This window comes from Liolophura sinensis, chromosome 12, assembly GCF_032854445.1.
Source record: "Liolophura sinensis isolate JHLJ2023 chromosome 12, CUHK_Ljap_v2, whole genome shotgun sequence".
Taxonomy (NCBI): Eukaryota; Metazoa; Mollusca; class Polyplacophora; order Chitonida; family Chitonidae; genus Liolophura; species Liolophura sinensis.
Genome location: NC_088306.1, coordinates 11,312,805 through 11,338,009, shown reverse-complemented (window position 1 = coordinate 11,338,009; position 25,205 = coordinate 11,312,805). Strand labels below are relative to the sequence as shown.

General features: G+C 39.8%; 1 protein-coding gene across 1 annotated transcript in view; it reads left to right on the top strand.

The window, feature by feature from the left end:
* Window positions 1-25,205, top strand: part of LOC135479235 (acetylcholinesterase-like) — a 44,080-nt gene that overhangs the window by 7,115 nt on the left and 11,760 nt on the right.

The window sequence follows — 25,205 nt, the reverse complement described above, 5'->3', positions numbered from 1 at the left end:
CTAACCGTTATTATTGCAGTCAATCAATGGGTAAATAATTCTATACAATAATACAAGTAATATACATTCTATTTTAGAATAATTGAGAATAATTTTGATTAACCCTTGTGATGATATATTTCCTTGATCTAATAAGTTTAATATATACCAATCACTGGATAGCTCGTCACGCCGTGGAGTTATATCATACATTCTTGATCCTAGAGTCGCATTGCTAAGAACATAACATAATCTACGGATGTATCGCATGATGTCATTGCTATTGGCATAATGGTATAAATACGATTATGATTTCCATATGATTTCTAAATATGATTTCTCATATACTGGAAATCTTATCTTTAAATCCCCAATGAAACATGATCCCCTGTTGGGATCCAATGCATGGATGGTAACGTTTCGTGACCCACAATTAGTCTCGTACACTAATTGTTAAATTCTTTTAAGCCATGTTTTATTCACCTATCCAGTACGTCTAATGGTAATGTTTCGTGATTTATCCATTAGCCATACACACGGCGGCTGGCCTTTCTTCCCACGTTTAAGTCAGTGTTGGTCTAAACTGTGATTCAATAATGGTAACATTTCGTCACCCGTCCATTATTCAATTCTTATGTTATATAGATCTCTTCTCATGCTTAAGATAGTATTACATTATCGTCATGCAGCTTGTCGATAGTAACGTTTCATGACCATCCATTATGCGATATGCATGTTGTAAACCTTTTTCTCATGTTTCAGTTACTACTACATTATCGTCACGCAGCTCTTGGATGGTAACGTTTGTTGACCTTCCATTATTCGATATACACATTGCAAACCCTTTTCACATGCTTCAGTTAAGACTACATTATTGTCATGCAGCTTGTGGATGGTAACGTTTCATGACCATCCATTATGGCACATACATATTTTAAACCCTTTTCTCATGCTTCAGTTAGTACTACATTATCGTCATGCAGCTCTTGGATGGTAACGTTTGTTGACCTTCCATTATTCGATATACATATTGTAAACCCATGCTTCAGTTAGTACTACATTATCGTCATGCAGCTCTTGGATGGTAACGTTTGTTGACCTTCCATTATTCGATATACATATTGTAAACCCATGGTTCAGTTAGTACTACATTATTGTCATGCAGCTCTTGGATGGTAACGTTTGTTGACCTTCCATTATTCGAAATACGTATTGTAAATCCCTGGTTCAGTTAGTACTACATTATCGTCATGCAGCTCGTGGATGGTGGCATTTCATGGTCGATACATTGGCCATGCACATGGTGCTGGCCTTGTTTTCTCAGGTGTGACTCAGTGTTGGCATGTATCGAGATATATTTAAGTGGACTGTAACGTTTCATGCCCAATCCGTTATTCTATACATGTATTGCAAAGCCTTCTCTCATGTTTGAGGCAATGTTGGCATCATCCATTTCTCATACACAGATAACAGGCCGTATTTAGCTAATGCTTTGTTTCAGTACATCAGGCATATCATGTCTGTGTATTGTTCTCCAGAGCATATATAGACTGTAACGTGTAAGCCCTGGGATTACAAAGCGATCTTAGACTTAAGTCAAAATTTCCAGCATTAAACTTGGTGTCTTCCATTCCTTTATTTAAGCTGAAATTTGGTTTACAATAACTTGCCCAGAATTTACATTGTCAAGCAAATATTTTAGCCTCGTTGCAATTACAATTTTAAAGTAATTTGAAATATTGACTTAAGGTTATGACATCTTCGTGATCCCGGGGTCAGTATTGGTCTTTCAGTATACAATCCGTGGATAGGACCACCTGTCCTTATTGTCTCATCTTAAGATTAATAATGGCCGTTCTTGGATACATTTCGTGGATTAGAACTTTTTCATTCATTATATTCAATACACAAAGAGAGATCTTTTCTCATCTCATGTTCGACTCAGTGTTAACCGATCTTGGTTACAGCGCGTGAATGAGAACGCATATAAGCAAATAGAACACATAATTCTCTCATGACTGAATCAGTACAGCGTTCCGTTGTGATCCAACACGTGTAGCGTTTACAGTTATCGGTACGTCAATTCTCTAACATTGGACGCCAAGATATTTCACTGAATCGTTTTATTATTTTAGTTCTGAAGATGAAGAAACTTTCACAAGGATCTATGTGTATGTAAATATATATCACTGAATATTCACGACATATTTGTCAACATCGATGTATTAATGGATCTTTGTACAGAATACGAGTATTAAATTTTAGGGTGAGCATGGCTATTCACTCCATGCAATACACAGTGCTGGAAGAGATGTTTCGGAGAATACCGATGGTAAGCGATGTTGCACGATTTTCTCTTTGGTATAAAAATATATCGATACAGCAGAATGTGGCAGTATATCGTACCTCCATTATTAATCGTCCACGGATGTTTAGAAATACAGGCTAAGCTTTCATGCCCCTGACCTTGAGGCAATATTGAAAAGTGAGTTGCAGTTGGATTAATAATTCATTCAACATTCAAAATAAAAAATCAAGATCGAACTCGCAGGGCTGAGGTCATGAAGACGGAGGTGAACGAAACGCGTGCGTGCGCTGGTGGCATTTGTTTCTTGGCCTCGTTGGTGTCGATAAACATCTCCTGTTACAGATGTATTATTTCCTAGCATGCAAACGTCAAGTAAATTTTTACCCAAATTCGCGTGACCGTTGTCGTCTGTAAGTTTACTGAATTTTTCATGACTGAATCGGAAGGACAAAATAGGTAACATCACGAAAAACGTCATCGCCTTGGGTCCTTTCCAGGGTTATGCTTGGGTTATGTACATGGCATTTTGTTTTCCTGTTTTCCTTTTTCGAATGTCTGATTTCGCCCTTTGGCTATGAATTGATATTTTTCCTTTGCATAGAATATTTATATTCAGTGTTTTCAGTTTTGGAAACTTTTAATCAGGAAGTGTGCTGTCGTCTCTCAGCTGAATTGACGATGGCAGTGTGTCTGTGTCGTAGGAAAAGTTTTTAGACGGTCTTTCTTTGAAGAGATTCAAAAGCAGATCCACTATTTTGACGGATGGGAAATCTTTTTTTTTTTGGACATATAAATATTTGGCGGTCGTTTATTTTCTGTCCGAGGAGAGCATTGGAGAGACATTCCATATCTTTTGTGAACATGTCTGTGGCTAAAAACTTACTTGTCTCAGCTTTAAGATATATTGGTGGAGGGTGAAATGAGCTCCAGGTGGTCGGACTTGCGAACTAGAGGAAAGTGTGAAGCGTTGTAGGGAAAACCCAACGAAGCGTCCATTTCCAGACAGGTACTGTATATATACCATGAACTGCTTGCATATGAAACGACCATGGCTAAACTGCCTTAAACTCCGGCGATCCTGGAAATAAATCAGCACGACGTTCCTCTTTAGTCAGTGTATTATGGTATTGTCAATATTAATTACCCGTCTTGTTCATGAAACTCCTTTCCTGGAATCAGAGCGGAAATGTCAGAGTAGGAATATTCTCGTGAATTTCCGCTCTCATCCGGAGACTTCCGCCAACTCCGGCAGCTTCCCATCAAACCCGGAACCAACTTGGCATTCCGGAACGGAAAAAATGTGATAAATACCTCTCATCTTCCAGCTCGTGCCACGCTCTCTTTCACTGGCAATGTGTAAACAAATTTCTCGTGGGATATTTTTTGGAGATAAATAACAGCAGTAATATTGTTAGTTTCGTAGAACCTTATTTAACCCACCGTCACTTGAACTAAGAAAATCTGTTCCGAAGTGTGAGTTTGTACATTTATGCCAGGATAAACCTGAAGAGGTTAACAATTATTCTGGCCGCGAACGACACTGGATGCTGTTGTTGTACCTCAAACACTTTAACGGTTTGTTGACCAGATTAGCAAAGGACAATTTATCTTCTAACCGTAAAATCTCGCATCTCAGTGTGAATTTTTCTCAAAATGATAGGACTGGCACATGGACACAGGTGTATCTGATATCATACATACTGAAGTTTCGTATTAAAGCGTCATGTCGCCTCATATGGGTCGGCTGAGGCTTTATATGATGGAGTACATCAGGCATCTGACTAAGTGCTGTGGTTTCCCTTGGTTTCTTTAATGTCTTCGTATATTACATGCGGTGACAATACAGCCTTTTGGCTAATTCAAGGGCATTGGCGTCCAATGCGCTACGATTAACATCACTGCAGTATTTTAATACCTAATTCTACTTAAGACATGGTGCCGTGAAGAGTGCAATTCGGTACTCTTTAAGCATTCTTTACGAAGAGTTGCAACAAATAATAATGGTATGTTAGGCCTGGCACAGTCTTACTACTTGTATTATCACAACATCGGTGTTTATAAGAATAATAACTAGAAAGGTTGAAAAAGGCCATTGGGAGTTCGAGAACTGTTGTTTTACGTTCTACGTCTCGAATTAAGATTTTAAAGCTTCTAAGAGTAGAGCCGGACTTGTATTTCACGTGGTTACAGTGGCTGGTGCTGCTGTGTAGAGAAATGTTTACCATAAGTTGAGACTGTTACATTAGTCTCAGCCATAAGAAAATAGCCATGTATGCTTATTACGTCTTCACATCGTCTGCTATATCAAACAAAATCCATGATTTGACCACCCATCTCGGTCCTTATTTCTTTAATTGTTATGTCTGCATTTGTCCCCATGTCTTGCCCATTTAGCTTTACCACAGCTTAGCCTAATCGTACCCCCTCGTCTAAACCCCCTCCGCCACTCCCTTCCGCCTCAAGAAAACGAAAGATGAGAGTTCAAGACGACATCTCCCGTGCACTTGTGTGCATCGCGTGAACGTACAGATATTTAATCGATAAGGTTGTATGTTGGAACAGAGAAATTTATTGCTTTTCGTTAAGAAGCCTGGAGAGATGAGACTAGAGTGGCTGGGGAAGAGGGACAGAGGTCATTAGCCCAATTTCTGAAGCATGCCAGTAAATTGTACAATTGCTCTAAAACTAACCCTTTATTTTGCCTTGATATTGTTCCCATCCTCAACCCAGGTATACGTATGTACGACTGCGAAGCGTCTTGGGAAATCAAGCATTTTTATCCCACATGCAACACTGGGAATCTGTCGAGTTAAAAACCAGTTTTATACCCAGCCTTATGCATCCGCACAATGGTGAAATTGGTCGATGCGCCGGAGTTAAATTCGGTCGATTACTGCGGTATCAATGCGTCTGATTAAAAGATTTGCCGATTTGAATTGAGGTTAACGCGTCCCTTAAGAACTCTTCAGTCGACTCAATTAAGAGCGGGGAATCTGTGAACAAGTCCCTTGAGTCCGACTCGGCCTATTTACTTACAAAAACTACAAAACAACGGCGCGTGTGTTATGCTGCATCCAAGTTGTCGCCAGGGGGATTTGCCAGGGAATTATCAAATTCTGTACTTCATACCTTGAAGCGGAATCGGACTCTAAGGACTGTAGGAAATCAAGGGGGGTAATTAATCAATAGCAAAGAGTATCGGCGATTCCTGAAAAATGGACTCTCATTATTTGGCGTGGCTCCGAGGTTGTTCTGGTTGAAGAGCTCGCCGAGGCTGTGCTTTTCTTCATGCTCTCATTTCCAGATCATTAAATCAATGGAAGCTGACGACATTGTCCCCGGTTGATGAAGGTAATCTAGTCGAGTGAGGAATTTCAAACAACCCGATTCTGTTCATCCGGCGCCGAGAGTCTTGCTCCTCGGCTGTTGTTTCGACATATGTGGCAGTTTTCTAGCCTCATCCGTGGACAATTCATCATAGCTCTTGTCTTCGCTGAAATATGACTCCGTGCTCCGTATTTCTGTTGCTGTCAAATTTTTAGTATTCCCAATGTGGGTGCAGTCCGTTAGAGTGCAGACGACTTTTATTCGGAGGAATTCCATCATTCATGCAAACTCTCTTGCGCTCAACTAATGCGCCTTGATTTATTACAGCAATGATCGTACGCAAACAAAACACAAACACAACAAGTCGGTGCACTTTAATTTGTACAGATACGTATGCTATTGTAAAACGCTAAGGAAGTTCCGTTAGTGTTGATATATATCTCGAAATCATAAAATTGTGCAAAAACAGATACATGTAGATTGTTTAGACCGAGTTGTGATAATATAGAAAAAACTCACCAATACTTTTCAGGCCCTTTGAACGGCATGTGACTCTAATTGGGATGTATTTTCGAAATTTTAATTGAAACTTGCCGGCCAGTTCACAAACATTTTAGTCATCAAATCCTGGCTTTACAGACAGGGATAGGTGATCCAGACTAAATGTAGTTACACATAGACTCTATGCTGATGGATTAGTTTAATCACAAAGCTAATGGCGTAAGACTTCTTCTTCTCATTACCTGATAATAGCTAAAATAGTCTTAAGTAATCGATAATAAAATGAAAAAGGGCCTGTGTGTGTGTGGGGGGGGGGGGGTATCTTGATTGTTTATTTCATTGGTGTTTTAAGCCGCACTCATGAATATTTCACTTAAACGACAGCGGCCAGCATTGTGGTGAGAGGAAACCGGGCACAGCCCGGGGGAATCCCACGACCATCCGCAGGCTCCTGAAAGAGCTTGCAACGTACGGCCGGAGAGGAAGCCAGCATGGGGTACATCTTGAGTTGTACCTGTCCGTCGGTGGATGTGACATTGTGCAAGTTTGGTGGTCTGTTCGCATGTGGTGTAATCTTGTTAGTAAGATATCTCCTAAACAGGTTTTACAGATTTAAGATTTAAAACATTTTTGGTTTGAATTTCCCTTAAATTTAAGTGTTACTCTGTGTTGCTCTGAACTACTTGGCATAAGTGACTGTGTTTTTAGTATCCCTCTGATTAACAATACGGCGAGGAGTATGTGTGTCTGGTAAGCACGTAGCACGGCGTGTAGTGTTTGACGCGCTTACTCCTGGACGGGAGTATATTCATTTAAGATAGAAATTCCACGCAGCCCACACAATAGCTGACCACGGGAAGAACTGAACAGATTTGATATTAATCCAGTCGAAGACCAGTGAATGTCTGACTGACAGCAAAACCGTGTAGATATAAGTGCAATTGTGAATCCCTGCCAGACAGACAGCGTATCAGCAGACCTATCATTATCTCTTCACCACAGCTCTTATTACCTTGTCAGGGACAAGAGTTTCTCCTCTTGGCACACCCTGTCAAACTTAAGGCCCACGGGTTCGTGAACAATCAACACGGCCTATTGCTGAAGTTTTTCTAGGAGCACCATGGCATATACAGTACCTATGTCAAATAATACCGTTGCTATCTTACCCTTTTTAGAATTTAAGCTTTCAAGTTGGCCCTTTACTCAGACATAATAGAGTTGACAGGAATGCACTGATGGAGAACTTTAAATTGGCACAGAATCAAGGTAATTACGATGGAGGAAACATTTTGAAGGAGCACTGATAAACATAAAGGGTCTTAATTCTCTTTCAACACCATTCAACCAAATAAAAGCTGAGGGAATAGTAATGAGCAGCATTTTGTGTGGGTTGTTAAAGAAAAAAATCGGTCATTTATCGAAGCTACTTGTGTGCCAAGGACCAGGTTCGAAATACAAATGAACCCGTCTAATCCGACATACCCACCCATATGCTACCTATTCCCGCACAGTGGCAACGCCTGTCTATTTATGCAGCGTTGACCATTGTTGTGTTGTAATACTAATTCATGAGTATACTTCGCCACTTTGTAATATAATCGCCATCGCAAAGACAAGAATGATCAACAGAATACTTAGGTTTAGTCCCAATTACTTTAAAGGAGAAGAAAATTTAAATATCAATCAAATACCATCGAAAAGAGTATGCATTTCCTACCAGGTGCATGCCATAAAAATTCTAATATGTACCTCAAGTTGATAAATTATAAATAAAGTCAGCGCCAAAATCTGTTGTGGGCGAAACCATTTTGCCTAAGAACTAGTCCTGAAGTCTTCTGTGTAAGGAGGGGAATTGCCGTCGGAAACCGCCGAAGTGCAGTTCGTACATTTCCGGTAGAATTTTTCTTCCAGAAGGTAGCGAACAGGACAATTCGTTTTCCGCTTGACGATCAGAAAACCGGAATGTTGGACGTAGGTTCCGAGATTACACGAACAAGCCAGCAGTTTTAACTACTCTCATTGGCTGAGAGGCAACACACCCTCAGCATAAATTACAGGGTGTTAAAATTGTCTTCTCCTTTAGGCAGGAATGAGTCCCAAATGATAAAAGAATAACATCCGTAACAGCTATATGGTTAGTTACATGCAAAAGAGAATTAGCCATCGGTTTCTGATGATGTCACAAAACATATTATATTTTCAGTATAATCACGTTTTAAGTCAATTTGTAACATTTTCAAGGTTTTTCTAATGAAAGCTTATTGTTTTGAACAAAGTGGAGAAAACGTTTACACCGCGGAGAAAACGTTTACATCGCGGAGAAAACGTTTACACCGCAGAGAAAACGTTTTTCGCTGTTTTTCGAAGCTTTTAGTTAAATTTATCGATCTTGTGTAAAATATTTTTGTTTCCGCGTTAATTTCCTTTCGTATATACTTCAGATCCTTTATTCATAATGTTAATTCTCATAAGAAAGTCCTCTGAACTATTGTAGATCAGCAGAAGATGTTAAAAAGGAAACTAACGAGGCCACCATACTTACCTGAGTTGCTGGAAGGAAAGATTATGCTTTTATGTACAGCTTTTCTGTTAGAGTCATTCTATTAGAGGCACTATAATTTTGGTTTAACTTTTGAGCTTTTGGTTGGTTTTGTGCGTCAGGTTTGTTTGCACTTTTAAACATGATAGGAAATCAGTTCGTGAATATTTATGCAGCCAGAATCAGTTCTGGCATTGTCTTTCTGTGGATTGGCCCTGATTAGCTATCCTCTAGACTGGGGTAACAACTGGTACCAACCAATCAATCCATCTATCGCCAGTCATGTGAGAAACCTTTCGTCTTGACAGAATCCAGTTATACCTTGTGACAGGAAGCTCACACACCCTGCATTCTGAGAGAAAAGCTTTTTCCTCCCACCCTCTGCCAATCTACACTTTTTCTCTCTCACGACCTCATATTCACTCCTTGGGTGGTCTGTGATTGATATGTGTCTTGGGAGATAGATAGGCCTCATCCCAAAACGTACGCTTGTGTGGATTGTGCTGTTACAGAATGTGTTGTTCCCTGTACATTTTGTGGCATATTGTACTGTTACGGATTGTGCTGTTACAGATTATACTTAAATATCATTTAAATAAATAAATAATAAGACACATAGTCATATAAACAGTTTAGCCGCTCATGCAAATTTTCCATTTAATTATTTAATTTGTCGGGCTGCATTTCAACGTAACTTTTAACACATCGTTCATATCACGACCCGGTGGGGGGAGGCTCCGTGGCCGAGGGGACAATGGCCCGGGAGACTCTCACCAATGTGGCCGCTGTGTGTTCAAATCCAGCTCATGGCTTCCTCTCCGGCCGTTATGTGGGAAGGTCTGTCAGCAACCTGTGGATGGTCGTAGGTTTTCTCTCGGGCTCTGCCCGGTCTCCTCCCACCATAGTGCTTGCTGCCGTCGTGTAAGTGAAATATTCCTCTGTACGGCGTAAAACACCAATTAAATAAATAAATCACGATCGTGTATATCCTTCTATCAAGCCGATCTCAGTGACAAAATATTTAAAGTACTGTCTCGTTGAAAGGCCATGCAGACACCAATATTACTGCGTATATAACGCAGACATGACACTGCACTTGGAGGTACCCTCGTCGTCACTGTGTCTATGAATACTTTGCCTTTCTGCTAATACTGAGCAACAAACGAAGAAGTACCAGCTTTACCTATTCTTATTCCCAGAGTCTTATGCTTGACCTGAACTGGGATTAAATTCTGACCTGCTCCATTTTAGCGATTGGTATGCCTTGATAAATTATACATTATTTGATTATTTTTATTGCCAAGATCATTACCATATACATTAAGATAAATGTCACGACTGACTCAAGAATATTTCACATATACGACGGAGGCCAGCATTATGATGAGAGGAAACTGTCATCAGATCGGTATTCTGTCTTTTCATCGTAAAAGCTTACGAAATGTGCCCATTAAATAACCAAAATTTTACCTTTTTTTTGTTCATTCACATTCTACACGCGCGACATTAGCTTTAATTTCTTAGCAGTTAGTGCTTTTTGCTAACAAAGTTCCGTTTTTTATTTTTTTACTTACATTAATAGTGAAAAATAAATACATTAATTGTGAAAAAAAAAAACCAGCTTCACGGCTTTGAGTTATCCACACCGACCGATAGTGCGCAGGTGTTGCTGGGATTAAGTCACTTCAAAGGATGTTTCATGGGCCAGTTACCTAAAAACTGGCATTGTGCCAAAAGTATTATCACCCCCTGCTCCCCTTCAGTTAAAATCAAAACGAATCCAGGGCGTTAAGAACTGGATGATCCCATTACTTTCGCATCCATCCGACAGTCCTGTTTTAAGTTCTTTGTACTGTTGCCAACATCTGCACCCAGATACATATGAATCAGCGTTAGATACATCACATTAGAAAGATTTCTTCAAAACAAGGCAACACTCCTGGCTGCTCAAAACGTTTGTGTTTACGCCCATGTCTTACGAACAGAGAGATTCAAATCTTTGATACGTTGAGAAGTGTTCTTTGATCAAATCAAAATGAGCTTATGCCCCATCCATAAATATCGCCATTTTAAAATGGAACAATGACCGTTAGGATGGCTCGACCGGAAGGGCATTCACTCTATTTTCAGAATTGCGGATATGTTTTTTCTCCGCGCGTTTCGTACCACGAACATTAAATGGCGTTCTTTGAACTGGTGTGAACAGCAACGCCGAAAATGGTCAACCCGATGCCAAGAAATTGTGACAGGCTGGGAGGTACTTGAAAACGATTTTTCGGTGAGGTATCACATTAAACGCAGCATATAACATTTATGTTTTCCTGATACCGTGATAAAGACCAACACAATGATGACGGAAATATAAGGCAATATTGAAAAGGACATTGAAGCCGAGGCAAGTCAGCAATATATGCCCAGAAAGGAGTGAAATACTTGTATATTCCCAATGGTCTATACAACAGATAAGGATCAGTTATGTGCCCGCATCCACGTTTGGCTTAAAGGGTCATAAACGTAAATCTAAAAGAAATAATCATCAGCTATTGGCTGTTAACTAAGAGAATAACTAACAGTTATGATCTTGACTTAGACGATAACCCTAGTTAATCTTACATTGTTTCTGTTCACTGCAAAACCCAATTTCATACTCAAATTTTTCCTCAAATAAAATCAGCCCTCAGTCTAATGTTTTACCTCGCTGTCTTGTTTCCCGTAAGGAATTCCTCGTTTCAGATGGATTTGAACGGCATTGGGTTCGTTTCCTCAATAAGAGAATAAAACACGTATCCAAAGGAAATAGACAACTTTCTGATTTTCACAGTGGATTGTACTGGTATATCATGCTAAGACACGATTTGTGTCCCTAATCTGAATATAAAAAGACCGCAGCAGAGAGTAAAAACTAGAACCTCGACGACATCATGATGGGAGGTAGGTGACAAATGGTCACACGTAACCAGTGAAGTGTTACTATCAGTTTACTTCAATCAGGGTTTCATTCTAACTGTTCATGTAAATGCTTAAACAACAGCTATTTACAGCCCCCAAACACCACCACCCCAACCCCTCCCCATCGTCATGGCTTTAGCAGAACTACGTAATAATGCAGTGATTACAATTACAATATATTTCACAATGGGTTTAGAATTACTTAAAATGATGAATTGTCTTCACGGTTAACATACAAGAACATTAAAAGAATGCAAAGACATTTAAATCGTGTGGAAAACCTTTCCAAGATGGCCACCAAGACAGTACAAGATGGGTGCATCCTTCATCGTCCACCGTAAGCTAGGTGCATTAGTCACAAATAACTATAAGACAGGCGTCCTGAACCAGTCAGTGTTGTTACTAACTGTACGCAGGTGCGGAGGTAGGGTGGCGGCATTGCGGCTTACTTAGCCTAGCTTTTGTTCAACGGTTAACAAACAGTCTCGTTGACACAGCAAACTGAGGGGGGTAGTGAAAAGTGCTGAAAGAATTCGTACTCATCGACTCCTATATTATAGGCGTATGTCTGTACAGTTGTTCTACAGAAGACCAGCGCACAGACAGCACAGCTTTCCCCGACGACGCCAGCTTCGCCGCGGTATTTTTCAACAAAAACCAATATCTTGTCCTCTGTGATGAATGGCTCGTTGATAGGCACGGACTGGGGATGGAGTCCTTTACTACGAACGACCCTTATAGTCCTTTTGAGTGGCGGTCTTAGGTTGTATTACAAACAGCGAGGTTAACAAAAAGCAAACTCTGTTTTTTCAGTTAACCTTGTCAGTTTTTATAGCAAGCTTTTGGCACCTATAGATCTTGAATGTAAAGTTTAATTTTCCTTATTATATGTTTGTGAATTCCTTTAACTTTAATTATGTTAACTAGGCGTAAGCTGGTGAGAACTGATCCAATGCAACCGCAAATTCACGTTTTCCTATATTCCCTTCCCTGGTCATATCATTATTCTTCAAAGTTTTTGCTTGCTTGCTGCTAGAAGAAGGTTGATTGTAACATATTTCGATCTTATCAAGATAGTACCTCCTCGCCATTCTTAATTCCGATACATTTACCGTGATGCCTCACATAAACACGATGCGTAAGACACGAGACATGACACCCCGACTGCATAGCTGGGTCGACCAAAGCTATGAAGGGCATCAAACAATGAAGAACCACGACTGTCAGTTTTGAGCTACACCAAGTACATGAATATTTCGCTCTTGAAACATCGCTATGAGCAACTTAACAATTAACTTGTGTCAGCTTTAAGATATTTATGTTGTTCAGTTCCTAAGTGATGTTTTCATTGGGTGGAGGTATGCTCACGTCTTGACAACAGGCGTTTCCAAGTGTTCCGCAATGGCTAGAGTCTTCCCTATATATACATGTACGTGTAACAGTGCTGGCTTATCAATCAACAGAGGCTTCATAGAATAAAGAGACGTGTTTGCCTCCACGTGAACGGATGTCGACAGTACGGTATAACAGCAAGCATAGTCCTGGGGATTCCCAGAATACAGAGAATCCGATGCGTTCTCTGACGATGATTGCAATGGGAACCTGTCACACGCCTGGCAGCAGGACCCTTGACGTCATTTTGTTGACGTCAAATGTTCCTTTCCCAGCCCATCATGATGACGTTTACAAATGCCAATTACAACACTGTCGTCCTCCAGTTTTACTATCTACGGTGTTATATTGCATTCCTGCATATTTAAACAAGGGTTATGCTCGTGGGCTAAGCATCTCCGAAGCCTGGTCTATTTGCATTGTTTTAATGTTTTCATTTGCTTAATGTTATGACAACACTGACAGCATTTTGAGTAATTCTAGATCAGTCTAATAAACTGCAATTAACATCACATCCTTTTTGCCTAATTCTACTTAAGCCATGGGACTAGGGGGCGTGTCTATTACCGCTTTTTAAAGCAGTTTACATTTGATGGCACATTGTTGTCGCTGCTCTAGTTTTACTCTTTATACTGTAGTTTTTTTTAATTATATTTACTAAAATGATGTGTATATTTGTGAAAATCATTCACTGCGCACAAAAACGGACTCGAACAAGCGTTCCGTTCCATCAGGTTCGAGAAATCAGTCGGTATAAACTATCGTGAGTTCGAATCTCACTCGAGTCAGTATTTTGGATGATCTTGATTTATCGGTGTAGGAAAACATATTTTTTAGATGATATTACGTGTCAGAAATATGAGCAAATATCACACTGGCACAATTTACTATAACAGTAATCTTCTCTCTATCCCCATTCTCGCCCTGCTGGTTTTCTTCGTCACAATTTCGTAATCAATTACACAATTCCCCACTAGCGTGTCTAAAAATGGAAGCAATTCGGCTCAATTAAGCCTCAAAATGATGTTAATTTTTATCGGCCAGAAATGACGGCTTATTAAGTTATGCAAAACCGTATAACAGGTGTGAGAAATTTGTGGAACACAGCCAATGCGTTTTACAAAGCTTTAAACTTAATTTTTTTTGTTAAATTTTCCAGGGGAAAAATTGTGCTGGTGTTTGAAATCGGTTTTCTCTGGGCATCATTTAGGCGTAATTTGACGATCTTAATGAATGGACACCTCAGCTAAAATCTATGCATTTATGAAACAGCGCCCGGTATGCAATAAAACAGATTCGGGAAAACTAAGATATTTATTACCGTTGTTGCTTGCAGAGCTGTTCCCGGGGTCATTGATTTCATCTAAATTCTTCGAATAAAAAATAGTATTATGAAATAAATATCACATCGTTTCCTCAAATTGCTTTAAAAAGGGAACCTTAAGGGCGTGTGCCAACTGTCTTTTTTATATATTGTTGAGTCATAATATCCATCAATAAAACAATTTCAGAGTGTAATTCTGTATAGTTGTTTTTAGCACACAAATTCTTTGTTTGTAGCGTCAATATATCAACCACTAACATCTCCTCCGCGGGTGATTCTATACTGTATTGTCGTTTGCACCTATAATTCATTACAGAGTTAAGATGTCCATCAGTGAAACTTTCTGTTGGGGCGATTCTATAACGTCTCTCTAGCTGTACGTATAATTCATTGCTTGCTTGATCAAAATATCCATCAACAGTGGTACTCTATAGGGGTTTGTTTTAACTATTTTATAGTTTATTTTCAAAATATCCACCACTGAAATGTCTTATGGAGCGATTCTACGTTTGCACGTATAATTCATTGTAGTGTCAAATTATCCACCACTGAATGTATCTCGAGGTGTTTTTCTGTATTTGTTGGTTGTACGTATAATTTATTCTAGCATCAAAGACATTCGCTAATAGACTGTGTCACATGGAGACCATGTTGTTTGTTTGCGCATAAAATTCACTGGCAAATTTCGGGGGGGGGGGGGACGGGGGTTGATTGACCGCATGACTAGAAGAGATTTTAGCTTAAACAGATTAGTGATCAATAAAGGAGCGAAGATAAAAATCTCGCCAGTTTTACAAAGTCTATTATATTACCAGCAAGCCGTTTGAGCGGCATGTGTCCGTGCAATTATCCAAGTATAGCCGGTAATCCCTGTGCCGTAAACTCTCTGAAAACCTGACCAGAGCGCCTGTTGTGAGAGTTAGCAAACACGCACTAACGTAAACCACTCAATTTAGTACTAGAGGGCGGGTAACCCGTTTTGATTTTCATGTTGTATAAACACATACATTGTATATGCGTGCCATAACTTAGCGGAGGGGGGGGGGGAGGGAAATGTGAAGAGGGGAGGGGGTGTTAGTGGTGGTGATTTGGGCAAGGTGTTAGTGGTAGTGTGACTACGCGATTAAGAGGAGTTGTATTGTACTGATGTGTTACGTAACCGAGAAGAAACGGCGATCATTGAAAGATAGAATCAGCGAGTTTATCCGCAATCTGTATTAGGCGGTGCGCCTCGACCAGTGGTCAGTTGAGAAGTGCACGGCCTAACGATTTGAGTCACTGCTGTGACCATTCACGGATCGCTCACTGACCACTTGCTGGTGTTTAGGTCTATCGCCCGTCTTAACAGTTCATGCTGCGGAGCTGCTAGGCATTTAAGAACTGGGTACTCGCCGTGTTATAACCATGTCGACAAGCAAGGTAAGGGCAGATTCCGCTATTTGGAGCTAGATACACAAATGAGTTGGAGGACATGTAGAAACAGTTTGCCGCAATGTTGCTGACAGGATATATAATAGCAAATACTTTTCTTTTTTGTTTTTTGTTCTTGTTTAAATCGCAGTAAAAGTCACCTTGGTTGTATGTAAGGAATTTTGGTAACTGATTTTTAACTTTTGATCACATTTTGAGTCGTATCGCTGCACGATATTCTATTTTGGAGCTACGAAGTGCTCTTCAAATGATAATCGATTGACAAAGATAACTGTAACCTTTTTGAAGTGTTCTGTTGAATTTATGTATGTAAGCTTGGAATGTGAAGAGCCAGTCAGTGGCCAAGACATTTTCTTCAGTGATAAAAAATGCTCTATTGTACTGCACATTAAGTATGTTACTTTGCAGGTTAAGTTTATGATCTCATAAGTTAAGTGTGAGTCAGCTCCTGCTGGCTTCCTCTCCCCGTATGTGGGATGGCCTTCGGATGGTCGTGGGTTGAACACGGTTTCCTTCCAACATAATGATGACCGCCGTCGAATAAATGAAATATTCCTGAGCACGGTGGAAAACACTCATCACATAAATAAATAAATAAATAAATAAATAAGTGTAAATCAAAACCATAACAGACATCTAAACGTTTTTTTCACACTTGGGTACATAATTTTAAAACAGATCTTTAATAACCTATATTTCCACATTTTTGGGACACCTGATCTGCTCAATTTAGCCAATATATATGTAATTGTAGCAGGAATAATGAGTTCCTTTTTTACTTTTCCAAAAGGCTGGTAAGGAAATGGAATATTCTACTTTTTACACTACTAATATCTGTCGCAAAAATTAGAAGAATTAAGGTATGATTGTCAGAAACAAGCCTCGAATTCTATATTAACATATTGAAAACAATTCTTAACACATTACAAAGTATATCTGGTAATATACAGAAGTGGTGTGCTTTAACAACTTCTCCTTGGACAATTGCTGCTATGAGAAAAGTTGTCCGTTTGTATTCTTGTCAGAATCTGGCATTATGCCAATTCTATACATTCTTAACGTGTCGGAGACAGCTGTGTAACGGCCTGAATAACGGTTCCTGGTGCTGTTAAAAAGCACTGACAAATTGATGGAGCAACCACTTGAATGGGACATTATATACATGTAGTCCTGAAGTATTCTCTAAAGGTAAAACGAATTTTTTTGTCTTCTTTTACTATGCATGGGCACGTTTTAAGAGTAGGTCTCTAAACGACTGTTAAACATTTTGTTTTTACATAAAGCTTCTCGAGGAACTACTGTGGGATATTTTTTGTAAAGGTATGAAGCAATACATACCTGCATAAATGTATCTGTTTAAGAGATGAATAAAAAACACTGAGTATTTCTTCTGATTTTAGAAGATTTCAGTGGTGTACTTGGGAAGGAGTATGCAGATTGTGCATGATAAATGCTGTTAAAGATCAAGTCAAATTTTCTCAATTTTTCTCAAGTTCTCAATATTGGTAAGATGTGTGCAATTCTTTGTAAAATAATTAAAGACGCTCAGCATATAGAGAGTAGTGACGACAGTGTAATAGCTGGCAAATGGTCACACGTAACTGGCGAAATACGGCCTGTTGTCAATTTACTTTTAGTCAGGGTTTTATCGTGACTGTTTTTGTTCATGTAAATGCATAAATAGTAGCAATTTACACGCCCTATTAGCACCATAGCCTAAGCAGACATAGGTAAAAAAATGAAATGATGTTAAGTGCAATTGAATTTTGAAAAATTAAGCCACAATTACATCCCAAAAGAATGAGGTGAGGGAGCTTGGGGGTCGGGTGGCTGCGTAAGTCTGTTTTTGTTAGTCTTGATTTATCAAAGAACACATTATTCCGGCCAGCAGCCATAGCCAATTGATATTGCTTTTTACAATGGTGGAGACAATGGAGAGACTACATAAAAGGCAGTAAGACTTCAGTTCGACTAGAATCCCAAAATTAAGATTCAATATTAGGAATTAGCGTTGTACTAAGAACAAAGTTACAATCGCCTCTGCAGTTGTTACGGTTTAATGCTCTGGTTTTCTGCGATTCGCTACAAGAAAACAGCATCCGTATAAAGTTGTACAATCATTGAAGTATATATTGCAGCATATAAAGGATGAGAAACATGTATTCCAAATGAGTGGCTTTATTTTAGTTAGGTCTATTTCAGCACGGTACACAAATCCTGAACGGCATGGTTTTGGAAATTTCGTCGTGCCAATGGACATAAAGTTAATTAAATCAAACGCGCAACAACTTAAGCTTGTTGCAGTCGGTCAGCCACTGAATTTAGATTGAGAATCGTTTAGCTTTTTTTCTCGTCTCATCGGATAGTTTTCTGGGTCCCCGTCATGACCGCGAGAGCCTGCAAGACGTGACTGGACTACCAAACAGCCTAGCTTGCTACTTACGAATTTATATCGAGGGCACTGACCGAAACCAACTGAGGTCGATAAGAGTTTCAAGAGATCTCGCATAAGCACGTAAGCCCTGGCCGCCACGAACCCAGGACTCACTAGCCACGAAAATGGCCGAATGACGTGGATTTAAGTCAAATCTAATTTGTGGTCTTTTCGCTACGTTTGTCAATCACACAATTTAGAAATATCCAGGGTATCCAGCAATTGCGTTGCTGTAGTTTTACAAGGTTTACAGGAAACCAGCGAAAGTCTAAATGTTTGTATCAGGGAAGTTAACGTAATTGCTATCGAGCATGTTCCCTTGCTGATTAATTATTCAGCAATTTCTTAGTGTTTTCACGAGTTTACATTTTAAGGTTTTAAGAGCTCGACATTGAGTACCTCATACAGACGGGAGGAATTGTTTATTTGATTGATTTATTGATTTGAATTCTGTTTTATGTCCTATTCAAGATTTGTTGACCTATACAACCGTTACGGCAATTAAAGATATGACCGTAGCAACTCAATTACTGTACAGTATGAGCCATTGCCCTTCATCAGGTACAGTCATAGCCGAACCATCGAGAGCTGGATTCGAACTTGTGACCTCACTAGTTAAGGAAAGATTGGATCCGATGAAAACAATGCTTGTAAGAAAACGAGCAAGAGAGTGTCCCGCTGAAATTAAAGATTTGGCATAACAGAGAAATCCAAGAAGTTTATCCTTGTATTTTCCCCTTCCGATGTGATCATTTGAATGCATAAATCGAGTCAAAACCTGTCTTTGCAAAAGTATCAGTACATAAATGCATAATTGGTGCCAATAAACGGTCAGCGGTCTTCTTGAAGCGTTTGCTAATGTGGCATATTTCTCTTTTGGAAAAGTTCGCTCGTAACATTCCAAAGGTCGGGTGTATGGTATAATTTAAAAAAAAATTCTTGAGTATGGCCTTAAACAACGAGATAATTGAATGAATAATTTGGTAATAGTTACCAATGTCGGTCTTGACCAGCCAAGGTGAAGTCTCAAGGTAAATGATATTCTATTTTCAAGTCCTCTGGTATTCTGCGTTTAGGCAGGCCCTCTCTGCTGTGTATCTTTTTGTGTGTATTTGAAAGAGCAGTTATAGTTAATAACGATGCTACATGGCCCTGCTTGGATTTTTGGCATGTTGCTGCGAATAGTGCAATAGCTGCACATGGTCTTACGGTCGTATGAATGTTAATACAGTTTCTGAGTTGTAGCTGAGTAGTAAATAACACTTCAGTAGTAGGAAAATCGCCGCACGTGTGACGTAGAGTCAAACGCTCTTGTTGTTTTAATCTACGCTCTCCAAGGCTTTCCTTTAGCATGTACAGCCTAGAATTCTAGTCGCAGAACATCTTCCACATTTAGACATTTGGCCATTAAAGCTATATGCGTAAAACAGCCAGAATTGCCATCATATAGGCCATGTCATACTAGATAGATTAATCTTGTTTTGCGTTAGGGGAAAACTTGTGGGGGCATCGCGCCTCGATCGACGGAGCCCCGAAATCCATCACGGGCATAAGCCGGAATCCTAACGATTGGATAAACAAGTTTGTAGGGGTTCGTCCTAATACGCTTACCAGGGTATAGGTATAGGTCATTACAAGAATCAGACTGTTTGTTTCCTGCAGGGCTTTGTCGTAATACAACACCCACCAGGTGCGGTTTGAGGCGGAAGCCACAATGCCCGCGAGGGAAACCGCACCTTGAGAGCGTAGTGAACAGTATGGCGACGAACTTGAATTTGTTGCCAATAAGGGACTATAATGGTGACTTTTTTTCGCGTATATTCAATATCTATCATTTCCCAGGACTTTGTTGCCAAATGTAGTTGTCTTTGTGTCCAAAATAAAAAAAAATTGAAACGCATGTTTGAGACACCGAGTTGTTCAGAGATTGAAGTAGAAAATGTCTTTGTTGTTATCCATCTTCAAATCCTAGAAAAAAGGGTTCGGCATTTCTGATCCCATTCCTTTGAAATTTGCGCCAAAGAAAAATAATACTTCAAGTCTTAGCAAAAGATAAACTTGCCGTCAAAGGGAAGTCTAATGGCTTATCATAGTATTCAGGAGGATGTTGTAGTCTTTTCAGCATACAGTGCCGTAAATGACAGCCTAGTTCTAGAAACAATGTATGTGACGCGGTAGAAGCCTGTAGAAAGCAATCTGCAAGTGACGTCATATGCATATTTACACAAAACACAACTGACAAAAATTGCACCACATGTATAGCAACACTGTGACTGATATGAAATGCGCCGCATTTATAACAGTATCGTTGCTTGCAAAAAATGCACCTTATGAATGAATGAATGATTATGACTTATGGGCAATAGTTCAGCCATACCAAGGCGAGAACATGTTTAAAACAGGAGGCAGTGAATGATTTTCGATGTTATAATGAAAACATCCATACACCTTACCAAAAGGAACACTGTAACTGTAAACATGTCAGGTCAGCTTTGTCTGGTCAGAAACTGGTTCAGAAACTGTTTGGAAGTGCTCTCAAATTAAGAGCCACTGTGAACGTTTTTACTCATTTCAGTCATTACAAATTACTGCTCAACTGTCTTTTATCAAAAATGTTTTCCACCCACAACAGCATCCTATTGTAAGAACTGACAATTGTTTTTGAAAGTTGCTCAAACATTCTGCCTGTCTGATTACTATTTCCGTGGAAAATACGTCAATGGAGAACTATAATGGCAGAGGTTAAAGATTTCCCCCGCTGAGACGCGGAAGGTTCGGCATCTCCTTTCGGCATCTTGACCTTATGACCGCAAGCTGACAACGGATGCTTCTTGAGTGCACCCATTGCGTTTAACCGATCCCGCTGTCATCTGACCTTTGCCCCCATGAATCCTTTCACCCTCTCGTCCCCCACACGTCTGGATAATTCATGAAGAAAAGCAAGGGGTTTATCCTATTTGGAAATCTGCCTACAGCGAACGCCGTGTGTGGATTCTCATGGTGGGATTAGCGGAACAAAGCAAGCGTAAATAGAAAGTCATACATAAAGCGAAGTAGAATGGAAAGTCGTATGGAACACGACAAAAACGTGTTGCCAGTGATAATAACTGTACTTTGGTCGAGATTTCAGAGCATGTATATTCCTTCATCAGATGAAACAGTTATTAGCTAGACAATGTTTTAAAAGCATATTTCTTTCAACTTCAAATTTTGAACTCAGAAGAATGTTTTGTTACAAATGAACTACATTCTGAAAATTGTCTATATTAGCGGTTTGCCACAAATGGTGATGAAATAAGTGTCTCATGACAGCTCACAATACGGTAAACACCATGTCTAAAGTGTTTTCATTGTCTTATGTATCATAAGATCACGACAACGTTCTCAATGAAGCCGCACGTTCTGAGTAGCTCCTCGTGTCTTTGCTGCCGGTATAAGCTGGAGATTCGTCCGTTATCCAGTGAAATGAGGCGTTTTCCGAAAAAATGGGGTGGTTTCCGAAAAGGTGGAGTGGTGTCCGGCGAGTTGAGGTTTCCAACTTGAGCTTTCACTTCTATGTTTTGTCTCAAGAAGTAAAATTTTGACCGAATACTGAGATTAAATACGTAGATTCGGTAAGAAATTCTGCGACCGCCTGGTGAGGAAAAATGATAATAATACAAATTTTCATAAGATCGCTTTGCAACGACAACTTATGTTCTAGCATGGTACACAACATGAATAGTGATTTCACTTAGTCGCCTTAAACATACCTTGCGTATTTCCAACATCATTGAAAACTGTTGACTGCTTCTCTTTGCATGATTCGGTTCTATTTTCGTACTTAATATACTTTCTTAGCTCTTTGATGCTTTGCATTTTTTGTCGTTTTGGGAATGGGCCTTGCCATTATTGACCTTATCGGTAGACTGCTGACATACGAATTTCTGTTTCGACGAATGGATTCCAACTGAAAAAACCATTCTTTCCTCCTGATCAGAAATAAATGATAACAGTGAACACAAATGTTTCATATTCAGACCTTGCAATGCTTTTGAGATGAGAAAAGCATTATATGACCTTAAATTACCAAAATACATTAGCACGAAGAAAATCCGTTAATTCACCAAAATGCATTTCAGTGTCTTGCAAGAACGGCCTTCCATTTCATTAGACATTTTTCAAATATTTGTTTGCCACAGGAAGAATTTACAATGGAATTTTATCAGACGAGTATGTGAGTAAATAAAGTCGTTCTGCTTTTTTTCGTACGAAAAAGTGTTCATTTTATTTCATCTGGCCAAACACAGTCACCTCGTACCGAACAGGGTTACCAGGGAACGTATCTATGACCTTGTATAAGTCGTGCTGATTCCTTGCGGTGAGCTCAACTTCCTTTTACATCTTTAATTTTTTGCATTGACCCAGAATACTGCCTGCATTGGCTTTGCCTTAAAAAAACATCATCTGGTAAAAGACTTCTGAGTCTTGAGTGAACTAAAACGTTTTTGCAACATTTGAACGCTGATGTGGTAGGCGTATAAATATTAAATTGCAGGGGAAATGTTTGAAAGCTGCAACAAAAGGGCATTTTCCGGCATCATTTGAAACTGTTGACTTCTTCCCTTTACCCGAATTCGCGCAAATTTCTTACTATATATTCTTTATTAGTTATTTGGTGGTTTGTGTTGAACGTTGGGAAATTGGTGTCGCCAGTAATGGCCCGATGCATCTATTAGGGTTGATAATTGGTAAGTGAACGTCTGTTTCGTCACCTAGATTCAAAGAGTCTTCGTGTGGAACCATACACCGGAAAAGAGATCGAATAGTGTCTGTTTGCAGAGAATCATTGATGCACCTTAATCCAACCATTGTATAGTTGGTCTGACGCCTCCTGCTCTTGTGCTGCTCCAGGGTACTCTGTGTGCGTTAGCACACAACTTCACTGAGTCGGCTTTGGTTTCGTATTTAGTCCATGGAATGTTTGTAGTTCTCCATTTGATTAACCCTCTTATGCTCGATCCCCTTCATCCTACTTGATGGCAACGGTAAATAAACGCTCCATCGCTTACGCAGCTCGGTGTTGCTGGGCAAAAAGTAGAAGAGAAGTAAGCCAACCGTATGGAGCTTCCATTGGCAGTTCCAAAGGCGAATCATTACTAATACAACTCGGCACAACTCTGGAAATGGCGGTCACTATGAGCAACCTCTTGCGGGTGGTTAGACACATCACTATAATGAAAAATCACTAAGCTTGTCTATGTAATTATGTTCAGTTTTGGCGGACAGTTACATACAGAATAGACTGTGTTTGCTGCCTCACTGTATATCACTTTAGCCTAAAATGGTAACAGATTTGATGATGGCAGCGTATGAAGGCAGAGACTGTTTTGTTTACTCTCTTTGCCTCGGAGTGCCGAAGGTTCTCTTTTGCCGAAAGCGCGCGAACAGCTGCTCTTTCTATTATCTCATCGTACAGCCAATTATTCATCTTAGCTGGCGGGGATATCTCGTGCTTTAAGTGTCTATAATACAGCCTTCATTGCAAAAACTTGTGCTTTATTTCTAAGCTGACTATGGCCCCTGTTGCTTACGAAGGAGGCGCTGGTAAATGCGGCATAAACTAACTCATACTGACGTTATGATGTATTACATTTTTGGCGTGTATGTTGTGATCATCTATTCTAGTGAATGCCTTTACGGGTTTTACCTCAAAAGAATTTTGTGTAATGAAAAACTACTGACTACATCGTCAGTTTTCGCTCCAAACCATCGCACACGGGCCATTGAGGTCGTACGTTCGAACCCAGCTCTTGCAAGTTCAACTGCGTCCTCAACTGAGAAGGTTTGATATGTATCTGGCCGATGATGGGGATTTACTTCAAACCCTCAGATTGCTATAAACATGGCCATTGTCAAAGAGAAATATTCTTGCGTATACGATGGTAAACACAATTAACGAAATAGAAATGTTGTCCCAGTAATGAATGGAACTGGTTTAAGTCAGCTCACTCAGTGTTTCGAAAGCATCATAAGGGAATATATCAATATCTATTGAATTTCCAACACTGAAATAACTATCTCGAGAACAGTGATAATGCTGGCTGAAGCGAGACTCGAACTCACGGCTTAGGGTGCCTAGCCCCACCGCTCTACCAAGTTGTAGCTTCCTCACTTGGCGTTCAGCGAGAAGGAAAGAGTGCAACGACTGGTTGACTCGTATCAGTATAATAGCTGGGGTGGGGCGGCTTACTTGCCTTGGATAAGTCGTCTCAGTGAAGCAGCACTAGATAAGAGCCGTGGAAATCCGCCTTGCAACAAGGAGGCATATTACATGCAATCTAAGGACTCCTTCGTCGTCATATAACTGAACAATTGTTAAGTACGAGGCTAAACCCTAAGCATTCACTCACTCACTCACAGAGACAAAAATGGTTCGGACATATAGCTGTGGGGCTACTATAAATATTTAATTTTTATAATGTATCAGTATAATGGTTCCGGTGGGGCAGCTTACTTGCCTTGGGTAAGTCGTCTCAGTGAAGCAGCACTAGATAAAAGATCGGTGGAAATCCGCCTGCAACAAGGAGGCATATTACATGCACTCTAAGGACTCCTTCGCAATCATATGACTAAAAAATTGTTAAGTACGACGTTAAACCCTAAGCACTCACTCACTCTCTCACAGAGACAAAAATGGTTCGGACATATAGCTGTCATAAATATTTATTTTATTTATGCATTTATTTACACAGAAGAAAATAAAACTTTGACAAAATCTTGTAAAATGTGTTGCAAGGCACAGCCACATTTACGAGAGATCGAATATTTGAGCACTTTTATTCACTTCGCCAGCGAAGGTGCTTGCGTTCCAACCGGTGAAAATCATTAATCTGAACTGCTGGATATGTCGTCAGTAGAGAACCCTCTCAGACAGACTAACGTGGCTAATTAAGTAGTATATTGGGGTACACTTCAGATTAAACATGTCACGGTACACTTCAGACTGAACGCGCCACGGTACACTTCAGACTGAACACGT